This window comes from Melozone crissalis, unplaced genomic scaffold, assembly GCF_028551555.1.
Source record: "Melozone crissalis strain CALT ecotype California unplaced genomic scaffold, PUWL_Pcris_2 ptg000027l_1, whole genome shotgun sequence".
In the NCBI taxonomy this organism is placed as follows: Eukaryota; Metazoa; Chordata; class Aves; order Passeriformes; family Passerellidae; genus Melozone; species Melozone crissalis.
Window position 1 is genome coordinate 17,680,942 of NW_026535805.1, and position 13,801 is coordinate 17,694,742.

The window sequence follows — 13,801 nt, forward strand, 5'->3', positions numbered from 1 at the left end:
TCCCTTCTCCTGTGCACAAAGTCCCAACTGTACAAGCAGGCTTACAGAGTGTGAATTACTAGATAATTGTGGATTCCTGCAACCTCTTTGAAATGAGTTGTTGCACATTCCTGGGATCAGAGTGTAACAAGAGGTCAGAGCTAGGATAGAGGAGTACTTAGCTCCTGGAGCCTTAGGATCTGAAGGGGGTTTGTGTTAATACCTCTGCCCTCCTTGATGTATAAAACTGCAAAATACCTCTACAATTAGCATAACCTAGTATGTCTGCTGGCACGTAGAAACAACTGTAGATGTCTTGTACTTCTCCATTATTTTTTAATTTCATGGCTCAGTCTATGTTGATGTATATTGTTATAAAGTGGGTTGCTATTTGGATTGCCTTAAATCAGCCAAAGCAATAATCCATTTTTTAATGGAGTAGGTGAGAAAGAAAGACGAAGAACTGAATCTGGCAGCAGATTTACATGTTGTGTGCCTGCTAGAAATATATTTAGTTATTTTGATTTTCATATACTACTGTGCTTCTTAAAGACAGTGCCATAGTCATCATTTATGTGCTGTAAGTAAAGATTTTATTTGAAGGGAGGAATGAAGGAACATAGACATGGGGGTAATAGAAAAGAAATAATAACAAAGTGCAGTTACATGGAACATGAGAATTGAGCCAGTTGACTTCAAGTTCAGTTTTTCCTCAGATTTTAGGAGACACCCTTTATATTTGAAGGGTCTCTGTGAGACTTGCATACTAAAATTATGGAAAAAGAAGTGCCAGTTTATGGAGGAATAAGTCTATGGTAGGAAAATAGAATGGTTTTCCTTAATTTCAAAATTTCCTAATAAAATATTATGAATGATGAAATATCAACAATGCCTTTTTTGAGATTCAGTTTAGAATCACCTAATTGCATATCACATCTCTTTTTCATTGTTAGAATTAAGTTCAGAAGAAGTAGCACTGTATTTTTTTGGTGTACATTTATTAAAAGCAGGGAATAATGTATTAAAAGCAGACACATTGTTCTATAAGGTTATGGACTTTAGACAGTCATTCAGACTTCATGAAATTGGTTTTTTAAGACTGTAAACTCTTGGAAGAAATTATGATTGTCTGTTTCATTTACTGCCACTGAAATAAAAGTGTCATACAAACAGAACCAGAAAGCAATTAGAGGAGAATGCCATGGTTAGGGACAGGTGGCATGTCACTGGGCTGGTTAACAAGTAGTTGATAATTTCACATACAGTAGGAGTAGATTGACTTTCTGCTGCACCTCTTGTTCTTGGCCTGTTCTTTGTACATAATATGCTGGGAAAATGGAGGTCCTTAAATCTGATGATAAATTGGCATTTCTTTTGTGAGCAAACTCTTAAATGCATACTCATAACAATGAAAACTCTTTGAGAAATGCCAGGGGAAAAGTGGGGATAGTAAACATCTTGTAAACATAAATTCTTGTTCTTGCACTCAGAGGTTACATTTAGTGTCACAGTGATTTCTAATGCAGTGCTTCAAACAGAACAAAACATACTAATTTGGCATCAACATCAAAATACCAGTTGCTTCAGCTTTCATCAGGCTGTTATGAGACATTTATCTTAAATTTCCAGCAATTATGTTAGGAAAGCTAAATGTTTGGAAAACAGGAAAACAGCTATTATGTTAGGAAAGCTTAGAACAGTTTGTCTCTGGTCTTAGTAAAGATGCTTGCTTCTCCAAGGAGGTTGTTGAACAAAAAATGTATTAGAGCTCTTACAGAAAACATTACTACATTTAAAAAACTACTGTTTTTTAAATGTAGCATTATGGTCTTCTATTAGAAAGTTGAATGTGTCAATATCAGCTTTACAGAATCTGTTCTCTTTGAGTGCTCCCAGTTTTTCCTGTTGTAAGTGAAGTTTCCTCAAATCTACAGATTCCTTTGGGAATTTATTTTTAAGTGTAAAAATCTTTATCAAAATCTGTTTTATTTTTTTACTGTGAAAAATGGAACAGGGCAATGATTATAAACTGCTTATATTTTTATTGCCCACATAGTTTTGTGCACGTTTCATAAGATTTTTACAACATAGTATACGGCCTGTTTGGATAGCTTTGCACCTAATATTTTTTTATTATCTTTTTTTTCTTTGTAGTTGTTAGAATAATTTGGAAGTTTAGTCTTTATTAGGTCTCTGCTTCTTGCTACTGTTTCATACTCCTGCTTCTGCGCTATCATCTCTTACAGATTTTGTAATTTCAAAATTAATTCAGTGCTCTGTTCTCAGAGATATTTCATACACACACACTCCTCCCCCTGCCCTCAGCTATTCTTGGTCAGTCTTTTAATAAAACCAGATAACCAAGAAAACTCAGAGAGAACAGCGAGATGCTAGCACTGTGCCAATATTAAAAAGAACAAAACCTAAGTAATTAAATGTGGTTGTCTTGTTATCAGTTCTGAGAAAAATAGGGGGAAAACTGATAGAGGGTTAAATTAAGGATTAAAGGATGTAATTATAGCTAGAAGCAACCAATGTTGCTGCAATCTGATTTGGTCTTCTGAAGATACTAAGCTTGCCTTAAAAACTTGACCATCAGAGTGCCTTCCTTTTCAATTTCCGTCTTCCATGGTCACTAGTCATTTTTTTTAATTGGTTTCTAGCTTAAAACAAGCAAATGAAAAACAGCTAGGACTTATTGATATTGTCTCACAGGGTTTACTTTATGAAATGGAAATGTATCCTCTTCCCCAAACTATTTACCATTGAAGGACATTTCCCACACCTTCCTCAGATTTTGGGAGTGACTCAGTCTCAGTGAGTCAGCATCATTGTCCTTTAGGTCCTGAGAGGAACTCTTGCAGCATATGCATGCTGGCTTGAATATCTTCTTGAATATCTTGAATATCTTGAATAATACTACTAGGATATAGTAGTATTCTTCTGAGAGGAGAGAAACTTCCAGGATTAGTATGTTCACTAAATCCCAGTAGTAAGTTTCACATGCTTCTTAAAAAAGTTCATACCATAATCCTTAATATGTTGTAGATTTGAAAAAGTTCAGAAATAATTGATCTATGTTTATCTATCAAAATTTCCAGTACTTTTTTTCTACCTGAGTCCTAGCTTTAAAACAAGCAGTTTCAAGAATGATATGGTGAGATGAGGAGAAGATAAAGCAATTGTAAGTTAAGCATAGCAGGAGCAGGTAAATTTCATATGCCAAAAAAGTGATTAAAAGCTTTTTACAGATGCAGTCTTGCAAGATTGGAGCCCAAAAGGCTTGGGTTTGATGGATGAGCAAATGAAGACTCTATGAATTGGCCCATTTCACAATCACTTAGTTACAGATAGCTGAATAGCATTACAAATGCAACCCTCTCAGTTGGCTCAAGTAGCATGAAGGAGTAGGATTATATTTGTATTGTTTGGAAGAAAACCTCTGAAAAATTCTTAAATGAATTAGTCATAGAATCCCTTTTTCCTTGTTTAATAGTCTTTCCCCTGTAATTTTTCCCTTCTGTGTGGCTAAAATGTCTCAGTCTGGGGCTGCTCTGAATGGCAGTGCCACCATTTGGCCTGCAGTATGGTAAAGAAGTAAAGTGTGCTTGGTCAGCAAACCCAAGTAACTAAGTCTCTGGATGATCAAATCTTGTTTTACATTTTCATCATCTATTCAGCCCCATTGGAGTGTCAGAGGGGCAATTAGTAAGTGCATTAAAGATTTACTTAGAAAACAGCTCTGTTCTTCCCCCCACCCCAGATTTTTAAATATTTTCATTTTTATACAGCTCATGACAATGAGTAATACCTTGATTTAGTAGGAAATAATTTTTTAGATAAGGTTTAATTTAAGCTAAATCTGGATAGAAATGGAATATAACTTGGAACAGAGCTAGACTAGAATTTTCTATCATATTTAATTGCCTTTCAATTTATGGCATAGTAGGAAGTTAGAGTAAATCTACAAAAATCTACTTCACTTCAAGAATCTTCTTAAGAGAATGCTCTTTTTTATCTGTCCAGTACTAAAATATTTTTAACATGAGTGTGCATCATTTATCAGTTCTAAAGGCATTAAGGCTAAGTAGCAATCTAGCTTTAAAATTTGTGTATACCATTGCTGAATTTGTTTTGATTCCAAAGGAAGAAATTACCTATTTTATTACTTTAGTCTTTTGTTTCTAATAAAAACTTATGTTGCCTTGGGCATAATAGAGATATCACTTGAGAAATTCACCATTAGCAGTTTCACTTGTACTTTTCAGAGAACCTAGAGATGTGTTAAAAGACATGCTGTCTTTTCATGTAAGTGAATTGAATCAAGGGTCCTGTGGCAGGTGATTATGCAAAAATCACATCTCTTTAGAGAGCATTTAAATTTACGTAGCATTAGTGTAGCGATAGGGCAAGGGATAATGGTTTTAAACTGAAAGAGGGTAGATTCAAGTTAGACATTAGGAAGAAATTTTTCACCATCAGGGTGGTAAAACACTGGAACAAGTTTCCCAGAGAACAAGTAGATGCCCCGTCCCTGGAAATGTTCAAGGCCATCTTGGATGGGGCTTTGACCAGCCTGGTCTAGTGGAAGTTCTCCCTACACATGGCAGCTGTTCTATGATTCCATGATCTTTAATCCTCCTAGATCACTTTGTTCAGTAAGAAATTGCTTTTACTGTACTTTGTCTGCTTTTATGGCACTTGGACATGTTGTTATTGTATCATATATTGTTTCCACAACCTGTCACAGCATTAGCCAGTGTTGTGTATTTCATGATACATCAGTGTCTAGGCAACCTAGTACCTACAACACAAAAATCAGCACAGTTCTTTTCTTCTCATTCTGTGGCAGCCATCAGAATCATAACTGGGAAATTTACTGTTGTAAGTTCCCTTTTAAGCTATTATCAAATATATTTCCATTGTATTTGAGAGCACCCATACACAGGTAGTTGTAAAAACAGAATAATGTTTTTATTCTGACAGAACCTATAGAGGTGGCCTCTGAGTCCCTGATTAACTTTGCAGCTATCCCATTTAGTATGAAGGGTATTGTGCACCTGTTCTGTTCATTCCTCTTAGCTTTTTGGTTGTTTCAGATCTTCTCTATGTCTTGTGAGTCTCACATTTGTCTAGATTTTCTTAGGTCTTCCTGTCTTTGGAAGACCTTCATTTCATCAAAATGTTTTGGTGTTCCATACAGCATTCACCACTTGGATCCTTTCGGCTTTCTTCAGAGGACAGTCATGATTTTCCAGCAAGTGTAACTTTTTCCTCATTTTCCCCTGTACTAGTAACCTCTCTTAAGCAACTTTTGCTGATACAGAGGTCTCCCTTGTATTTGATCTAGAATTTCCCTCCTTCTCCTCCACCCATCTCATCCTTAAGAATTGGTATCCAAGAGAAAGTGGTTGTGGATCCCAGTTTTTGCTAGAGGAAGGTTCAGCTGGAACTGGTAAGACCAATCATGGATCCAAGACCTGTATCTTCCTGAGACTTCTATTCAGGGATTGGCTCCTGAGTAACCTGGGTAGCTGGGTCAAAGGTCTGTTTTAAGGACTCTGCAGAAGCTTTTTTATGCCTTCAGTTCTGTCATCATCTTCTCAGAAACTGGTTTCTAATCCTGGCCAACTTGGTTAGGTTGTTTCTCCCACACTTTAGCTCCAGCAGGCCACTTTGCCATCTCAAGTACGTCAGTACCATGGCAGTGCAACACTTGGTGTTGAATTGGAGACTCTGCTCCTTATCTAAGAGGCAGGTTTATATTGAAAGAAAGCTCTATGTTGATGACATTTGAACCCATCCCATGTTCCATTCAGACAGTAGGCTTTTGTTTAATCGTTGATGAATAGAACACTGTAATCTTTTGGAAGATTCATAATATCTGGAAAGAGGTGTTTAGGCATTTTCATTCTAGTCTTTAAAATCCTCAGAAGTTAGGAAATGGTGAATATTTTTCCCAGGAAAACCATTTTGCTTCATTCAGCTCTGCTGAGATATTCAGTCCTGCTTTTACAGACTCCACTGTACGGAATATCCACAAAATGCAAGGATAACAGGGATGCTGTGTAACCTTTCTAGGTGATCCATATTTCGTGTCTGTCCTCTCCTGATGTCTTCCAGGAGAGGTAATGAATTGCTGAACTCAGAGTTCAAGCATTCCCCTTCTTCCCTACTACAGCTGCCTCAGGAATTCCCATGTGTTCTCAGTGTGATGGTAGTTATTGCTGCCTTGGCATTGAGCCTCACCATGTGGGTTGTTTTGGCCAGCAACCATATTTTCCTGAAGTACAGAAATGAGGAAAAGATGATATGTTGGTTGGTTGGTTGTTTCTTTAAAGCCATCTCAATATAAAACTTGAACAGAAGCTCTTGAAACACAAGGCATTTCTGGAGCCTGATGACTGACTCCTGAGTGTCAGAGACCTCAGACAAGGAGAGGAAACATGAGAATGTTTGCAGAAGAAATAGCCTGTAAATCTTTTGCAGAAGAAGCTATAAGACATTGTAAATACAGAAGTCCCTGCTTGCATCTTTTATAAGATCAGCGTTTTGTGCCTGTATTATCTGTTAAAAATACACATCTGTGGTCTTCCACCAGCTTCTAGGAAATGTTGAATTGGAAAACCTGAAAGGCAATGATACTTAAGGAGGAAGCACATTTCCCAAGAGCAAAACAAACAAAAAACCCAAAAACATTTACGGTGGGGGAGGAAGTATCAGTGATAGCTGTGCAAGCAGTTTCCTTTTTATGGAAAAATATCTGTAGTACTCTAATCTGACTATGTGCTGAGTTAATGGTTATTTACTCCTCCACTGTGAAACTTGGAAAGAAATTTTAAACCAGATAAATTAAAGTGACTCCTGATTGTATGTACTTTTAGGTGGTGTTTTATGCTTGAAATTAGAATGAGGTTGTAGTGTCTACATAATTTGGTTTGTTTCCATTCTTTATAAGCCAGCTGGTGTTTGAACTCTTTCAGCTTATAATAAGCTGGTAGATGTGTCTCTCTGTTTCATTTTTTGCTTTCACTTGTTGGCCTAACAATTAGTGTGTACCTTGATCACACTGAGTATTGTTTTTCCTCTTTCTCCTGAGACTTCCCACTGTGTTTTCTGTCATTTATTCTACTTAATCAGCCATTAGCTTGTTTGGAAATTGAAGAAGTGATTTAGTTGAGAATTATTTCTGACTTGAACAGGCAAATTTCTGTTTGTATCACAGGGATCAATAATGTCTGACTGTTTTCTTCAGTCTCGCAAGTGCACAGATGTCTAGGGAGACCCATGTACATAATAATGTAATAGAATTATAATTTGGATGCTTGCATTTTAAAAGTGAAGTAGATATGAGAATTCCCCAGCAGTTTCCAATGGTACTTGGAGCAGACGATAATATCAACATTACGGAGGTTATATGAAAAGTGTGAAGTTGTGTTTCCTCTAGAAAATAGCAGGAAATGTCATGTCAGAATTCAGCAGCCATAAATTCTCCTTCTTTCTTCCTTCTCAAATTATTGAATAACTAAGAAGTGGAACTGAAGGTTGTGGATCATTTTGAAATGAAAAGTGGTTTCTCGCTGCTGTTCTTTGAAATGTCATTGGTGAATTTCAGTCTGGTTTCTACAAAGAATTGCAGTTCTTGCATGTATGGTTTCTACTACATGGAAAGGGTCTCATTAATTGAATAGAGTTGTTTGGTCTCAAAACCACTTAGATTTTAGAGCAGATTTTGGTCTTCGTTTTTATTCAAGATCAGGTTGAATGGGACTTTGAGTAACATGATGTAGTTGAAGATGTCCCTGATCATTGCCAGGGTGGGACTGGACTAGACAACTTTTAAAGGTTCCTTTCCAACACAAACCTTTTTTTTTTACCTTCCCTAAACTTGTACAGAATTGCCTTCAGGGATTTGAGAAAGGTATTTAATAGCATGAATGGCATGGAAAAACTAAGCATGAAATAATTATTAGGGGTTGGGTTTTTTTTCTTGCAAAGAGGAGAAAGTGGTCATGAAATTTAATAGTCAAATAAGTTAGACAGTAGTGAATTTTGGAGAGGTTTCTGGGTTTTTTTTTCCTTTTTTGTTGGTTTTCAGGTGTTTTTTTGTTTGCTTATGGCAAAGCCATCTCTGATGGCTTAGTTGTAGAGAGATATGTCATTCAGGAGTAAAAAAGTTTGGAGTTAACAGGAATATGGAAGTTTATGAATTATTTATAAAACTATCATCTGTAAGTGATCTTTTGACCAGAAGTCCTCAGGAATTGTGTTTTATTTGTAAGAGGATGAGATATTTATAATTCCTCATTAAACAGTAGTTGAATAAGAAAAGAAATAGCTTTTCAAAGTACCAGAAAACTGAAATCTTGACTAGTACCTTATTTTTAGATTTGAAGGGTGAAGGTGATAAACCTAAAAGAAGAGTAGCTGAGGTGCATAGTGGTAAAAACCATAGATTCCATCAACAGAAAAAAGCACCTGCTGCTATGGCAAAATGTGAGAAAAATACAGGCTTGAACTAGTTTATGTTGTATTTTATTTCCTCTGCTGATGAATTCAATACATATATTTGTGTACTTAAAAAAAATCAGGGCATTTTAAAAGTAAGTGTGTTTGGTCACTGGTTGTATGCCTGCTGCATCTCTGGCATCACTCTTTTGTATCTATCCTCTTCTTCTGTCTCGGTCCTCAGGGAAACAGAGGAGTTGATTTATATTAGTCAAAGGATGAAAGGAAGTTTTTTAGTCAGATGAACTCTTTAGATCCTGATCAGCTTTGGAATCTACTTGATGTGAATGCTGATTTTTATGACAACTTCCCTTGCTTAGCATCTGTTTGCTATCTCCTAATGCTAATAATGTGCAAAAGATGCACAAAAAATGTTCCCTTTCATGGTATCTTTAATTAAAAGCTAGATAGTTGACTTTTGTACTATTTAAAAGCCCCCTGTGTGTAGACCTTACTATACTTATGGAAAAATTCACTGTTATGTTGGGTGTCTCTAACAATATCTACATTTTTAAAAGGAATTCTTGCTTGGGAACATGCTAACTTTGATTTCTCAATAAGTAAACCCCCTGAAAAATTAAAATAGGAAGAACTTCCATATGAGTCTGTTTATATAGCAGTGATGTAAAACTTCTGAGCATTAGCAAACAGTCTCATAGTAAGTGTTATACGCAGCTTCCACAATTTGTCATCTCTATTTAGAGATTTATTATTGATCTTTGAAATAAAACACTGAAAGATTTCCATGAAAAAATAATATTTTCATTACTGATTTTCTGAATACTATCTTTAAAACAAAAAATTCATTAAATAGTGATACTGAATTTGTGAACAAAAACTCTCCAGTCTGTCTGACTTAGGAAAATTCCAGTTGAAATTCATGTATGGTGGTGTCCCAATGGCTTTGGCTTTGCCTGTAGTGCAGGCTGTGGCTTTGTCCTATCTGCTTAACTCACCTTGTGGATTCAGGTGTGAATAACATGGAAATAATTCTTCAATTATTTCATGAGATTGCTATGTCAATATTTAATTTTGCTGTATCATTACTTATATCATGTGCTTGATGGTAGCCAGAGTCTTGCAGTTAAACTTTCCTTTGCCACTGTCAAGCTTTGATAATGCTCTTCTGAAAATTCCTAATTTCACTGTGTCCTTAAATGCTTATATAATTAACACATCTGTGCAAGTTTTATCTACTAATAGAAGTGTTAATAATGTTAATGTAAATTGCACTAGATTGCTGCAAGGGGGCAAAGAAAAAGGTCTGTGATAAAATCTCCACAGGAATGTGATGTATGTTTCAAGAATGCTTTTCTCTAGTCTCAATGCTTTAGACTTTAATTTTGTTTTGATCCTTAAAATAAATATCCCTCTTGTCAATACACCCCTGCTTCAACCCTGCCATTCACTGATACTAAATCTTTTTTTCCAGGGTGCCTGTTCTTATTTTCATAGCCATTATGCCTTGTGCCTGGAGAACTCTTTTGATCCTACCATCAAAACAGCTTTTCTGAGGCTAAGCAAGCCCTTCTCTCTTTAAATCTGTTTAATAACAGAAGTAAATGAACCAAGATAATTGGATTTGAAGTAAAAGTTGTCATTTAGAAGTATTCAATTTGAATTTTTTTTATCTTCTACCTTTTCCTTTTTGCACTTTTGGGGACATAAAGAAAAGAGCTAGGCGATTATATTTAAAAAATCCCCAAACAACAAAAATCAAACCAAAACAACCCCACCACCAACACACCTAAAACATAAACTAAACTAAACTTACTTGTCTTCTGAAGAACTTTAAAAACTGATTTTAAAAATCAGGCCATTTGTATTACTGAAGGAGTCACCTTCCTCAATCTATAAGGCATTGGTTGATGTACATCATCTCATTTCTGCTTCTTTATATACTGAAGTTTGCCTTGCTCAGTTTTTGAAATTTATAGGATTACTGTTGTTGGGTGGGTTTTTCTTGGGGTGGTGATTTTTTGGTGTTGGGTTGGGATTTTTTGGTTTTTTTGTTTGTTTTTTTTTAGCCTGAAGAACTGGAGATAATTCTGTTTATCAGTCAGGTTGATTTTATATTTGCAAAATTTTAGTACAGCAAACCTCTTCCTCAGGATTCCTGGTTCCTTCCAGGCCATGCCACCACCCTTTCAGGTGCCATAAAGGCTCTTACTTTGCTGTTTGACTCTTCTTATGTCTTTCTGGGTCCTCTTGTAAGGTAATGTTGTACCCTGGCACAGGACTGTTCTTCCTGGTTAAAAGGACATGTTGTTGGCTTGACTTGAGTGCTGTTATGGTAATAACATGCCAAGAGGCTTGTTTCCTTGCAGCCTTTGCTAATAGGCGTGTCAGGGGCACATAGTGGGTGCCAGCTTCCTGGTACCTCAGGTACTGCCCTCCCTTTAGTGCTGGAACTCTCGGATGGCACAATGCCATCTGAAGTTGCAGTGCTGTCACTGCAGGCCATGTGCAGGGAGAAGGTGTCCCACAGGGCTGGCTTCTCTCGGGGCAGCTTTCCTTGTAGCAGCTTCTGCTGGGAATGCTTTCCTTGGGCAAGCTGCAGTTGTGGGGGCAGCAGCTCAGGACCAGCCTGGTGCCTTACTGAGCAGTCTGAACAGCTGAATTTCAGAGAAATCAGCCTGAGAGGGACCATGGCCACTGTCAACAGGCTTAACTCAAACTGACCTGCTGAATTTCCTCAAACCTAATGTTCCATTACCAAGGGTAAGATATACACAGGTGGATAGCTGCCTGTGGCAGAGCACAGGCCAGGGCTGCTCCATCCATCCCTCCACTCCAAAAGGCACTTCACAAAAATCTAGTTCTATAAAGCTCATCTTGCTCTCTTGCTGAGAATGGGATCGCTTATTCCAGATTTCCAGATGTTGTTTTGGCAGCGTGACAGCCATGCTCAGCTACCAGAGTTCCTTGGGTTTCTTTCTGACAGACTTCTGTCTCCAAAACAATGTTTTCCATGCTAATAGCCTGGACAATGGTCAAAGGTTTTCCTAGCAGAGCTGGCTGAAAAGAATGAAGACTATTTAAAGTCCATCTGAGATCATTTTCTACTTTGACATTCTCTTATGCATGGATTATGTTTTAACCAAATGGGAGGTCAGTTTATAAAATTTTGGAGTGTTGAGGTTTTGTTTGCTTGCACTGTGCATATGTGAAACTTTCATTACTCTAAATCAGAGGGAGTCTTTTCTGGAGAAAAGAATGTTGGCTCCCACCAATCTTTTAAATATCTCTTTCATCCCTTTTTATGGAAGATTGTCCTATCTTAAGTTATTTCAAGTGGTGATTCATAGTTTGTTGTGGTTTAGTTTTGTATTTTGGTTCTTGTTTGGGTTTTTTTGAGCTTGAGTTGACTGGGAAAAAGTGAGCGGGAAAGTACAAGTTATTAATCTAATCATTTAATATTGCAGTTCTGTGAGTTACAAGGAATATGAGGCAAAAACAAAGATGATACTTCTGAGAAAGCTTGTTGTGAAGGCAGTAGAACTAAGTGTGGTAATTTCAGCTCATGAAACTTGGAAAATCAAGATCCACAACTATTATCTGAATGTGTTCTATTTTCTCTAAATTTTCAGGAAGTTTGATTTACCTATTTTCCCAGAGGAAAATGAGAATCCTCATCAGGATGTTTAATACAGGGTTATTGAAGTGAAACTTCAATTTTTTGGGGGCTTTTAATACCACTTACAGAGTGTGCCTGCACTTTTTTTCTGTCATATATGTTTTAAAAGATTTTTTTTCTTTTTCATTAGTAACATGTAGGTAGCTATTTCTGGGTTTCATTCTTCTCAGAAAGCAAAAACATCTTTCAAAACAGTCTGCTATGTGGAATGTCCTGGTTTTGCATGGGAGGTACTCACAACCCATGCAAAACCAGGACATTGGGTTAAGGTACAAATTCCATGAACCTGACAGTGCTAATTTTTCTTTTTCATTGATTACTAGAGCTTCTTCCCCCCCCCCCCCCCCCCCCACCATCTTCCTGTACTATTGGGACAGCAAAAGTGAGAGATATTAGTAATTCTGTAAAATTATTTACAGTAATCTTAAAGGGAAACTGCTGTCACAAATCCTTTGGATTTTTTGATCCCATGAGTAGAAGCCAGAATGCCCTTTCTTCCTTCTACATCTCTGATGGCAAACAACACATGGTAAAGAAAATAATTAGGTTCCCTCTGTTTTTGTATTTACAAATAAGTTGAGAAGAAAATGTCACAAGCAAAGATGTGATAAATAAAACTTTGATTTTTGTACTCTTACTTTTTTGTTTACTCCATTGTCCTTTACTCTCATGGGAAGCATAGTATTATTAAAAAACAAAGAAAAAACCAACCAAACAAAAAAAAAAAAAAAGAACCCAAGCAAAACAGACCAACAAAAAGAAAAAGAACACCACACCTTCAAATGCCTCTTTAAAGCTGTTGCTATACTGTAGCATATATGTGAAAGCATAAAGTTTTCTGTAGCATATATGTGTGAAAGCATAAAGTTTTCTTGATGTATTTAGCATTATTTGTGAAACTGACTTTATCTCTTTACAGTAACATGCTTCTGTAATGCAGTGTTTTAAAAATCCTTTTCAAACAGTTTAATAAAGGTTCTGTGAGATTCCTTGACTTAACTTGTATTTCTTGCAAATTTCATTTTGAGTACTACCTTACACTGGAGAACATGACAATTTCTTCTAACACTGATGAGGTTAAAGGGAAAGATATTAAAAAACCTCTCTGAGAGGTGGTTCTTCCTCATTCATTGGGTGCTGATCTGAGATGAAATGGCTGTTGGGCAGTTTAGGAGACATGCATGGCACAGAAGAACCAAACTTCTTGCTTTTTGAGCATAAAGAATAAGAAATACAATAAGGGCTGATGCCGCTTCTTGTTGTTTAATGTGGGGGTTACTTAAAATATTGGGATACTTGGGATACTTAAAATATTTGAAATGTTTATTAACAAGTAGAGTTTTTATTTCTTTAACTCATAATTGCAGGATCTTCTATTTCTTAAGCAGGAATCTTAAGCAGAATTATATAAGCCGGACTCATTGCTGCTTATCTCTAAAATGTGCTCATTGTTCAGGGCAAGAACTCTGTTAAATGTAAACTTATCAAAATTCTTAAGTGTTTGACTTTTAAACTGTTATGTTAATCATAAAGCAAAGAATCTGAAAGCAAACATGACTATTGTTTCTCCTACATTTTATATCTCCCATTTCATTAGGTTGTTTTCTTAAACAAGCAAATAAATACTACTTACATGGAGAAAGCAGTCCTTTTAGAATGATCCAAAACTAACCACAG

General features: G+C 36.4%; 1 protein-coding gene across 1 annotated transcript in view; it reads left to right on the forward strand.

The window, feature by feature from the left end:
• The window catches only part of CRIM1 (cysteine rich transmembrane BMP regulator 1), a 175,113-nt gene that overhangs the window by 90,695 nt on the left and 70,617 nt on the right, over positions 1-13,801 (forward strand). The gene's annotated exons all lie outside the window — the stretch shown is intronic.